The sequence below is a fragment of the Pediculus humanus genome, genomic scaffold, assembly GCF_000006295.1.
Source record: "Pediculus humanus corporis 1103172107403 genomic scaffold, whole genome shotgun sequence".
NCBI lineage: Eukaryota > Metazoa > Arthropoda > Insecta > Psocodea > Pediculidae > Pediculus > Pediculus humanus.
Window position 1 is genome coordinate 8,556 of NW_002987028.1, and position 2,014 is coordinate 10,569.

The window sequence follows — 2,014 nt, forward strand, 5'->3', positions numbered from 1 at the left end:
AAGTTCAAATTCAAAAATAGATGTAGAGAAAGAGGATGAATAGAAATAAATAAAAAAATAAAAAAAATAAAAATAAAAATAACCCAACCCCCCGCATGAGTTAAGGGTCGTAAATATATATTTATATAAGTGGTTAAAACGTGATTTTACTTCCTTACCGGAAGGAAACCTTTTCTCTCTCTCTCTCTATCTCTCTCTCTCACTCTCTTTTATGACATACGATCGTAGGTGATAAAAAAAATAAAATAATAATAATAATAATAATAACGATTTTTATATATACGTATTATCTTCTCCCAAAAGATTTAGGCGTGATAATTAATTTTACGACAAATGAAATTTTCCCTCCCCCCACGTTTGAGTTGTTGTTGTTGTTGTTAACAACAAACAACGTTAAAAAACAAACGAGCGGGCGGGGGGGGGAATAAAAAAAAAACATCGTGAAAATGTTTGTTTCGTTTATATTTATTGCAATTTTGACTTTTACCCAGATTTTTTTTTTTTTTTAAACGAAATGACCGAAACCAGATTTCCCATTTTGTGTCTTAGAGACGGCCATTAAAAAAAAAAAAAAAAAAAAAAAAAATTAATCCCGATGGTTTAAATTAAACAACCGAACGTCTCGTTGTTCTTTTATTCATTCGTCACAACCACTAAATTATTATCATTATTATTATTATTATTATTTTTTATTATGTTTTAATAATAAAAAAAAAAAAAAAAACCACAGGAGTAGCAACATCAACCACCCGATGACGGGGGTGCGTATGTGTGTAAGTGTGTGTGGAATGGGAAGGTGGGGGAAAAGGAGAGGAAAGGGGGGAGGGGAGAAAGGAAGGAAGGGAAAGAAAAGATGAAGACAACAGCAAAAAAAAGAAGAAAAATTACAAGGTAAAAACTAAGGGTTAACAGATAGATTCTATACAACCACCACGAACGAACGCATGCGTGATTTAAAAAAAAATAAAAAGAAAATTTTTCATACGACGCTGCCTCCGTGATATATATCATTACGTTTTTCATTCTCGTGACGATTAGAACGGTTTTAACCGTTACGAACGCGCGTGTAAATAAATTTTTTACGCGAACGTATTTTTTATTTATTTATTTATTATTTACGTAATTTTTTATCGTTTCCGTTAATAATTTATTTATTTTTAAAAAAAAAAAATGTGATATTTTGTTATTTTCTACTAAAAATTTATTATTATTATTATTTTTTTTTTTAATTTTTCGTTCCCGCCATATTATTATTATCATTATTATTGTTAGTTTTTTCGTTAAAATATAAATTTCACATTTTGATTTCATAGAGTAAGTTTAATTTAGATAAATTTATTAAAATAATTTTTCGAAAACGTGGAACTAACTAACTTCAAAAAAAAAGGTACAAAAGACATTTTTCTTTTCTTTTCTTTTCTTTTTTCCCTCTCACGAACGACAACAACAAACAATAAAAAACAACAACAACAACGACAAAATTTTCCCATTTTCTTAATTTAAAAAAAAAAAAAAAAACAAAAAAATTATTATTATTACTACTTCTACTACTACTACTACTATTCTTCTTCTTTCCTTTTCTTTTTTATTCTTTATTTCATTTAAAAATTTTTAATAATCATTCGTACCTTTTCATAAAAAAAACAACTCATTATTATTATTATTACTATTATTATTATTAATATTAATATTCCGTTATTAAAAGAATAATAATAATTAAAAGATTTTTATTAAAAATTTTTTTTTTTAATTAAACACCAGGTTTTTCATTAGTATTATTATTATTATTTTGTTAACAAACATGAAAACTTTACAAAATTAATAAAAATAATTATTATTATTAATAAATAAAATTATTAATTATTTTATTATGTAGAAAATGTTTAAATTGTGGCAAAAACGTATCAAGTTGAAATGTGTTACGAAAAACAAATGTGAATGAGGAGGTTATCCATAGATACATAAATAAATTATTTGTAATAAATATTTTAAATTCAACAAGCAGAAGAAACGA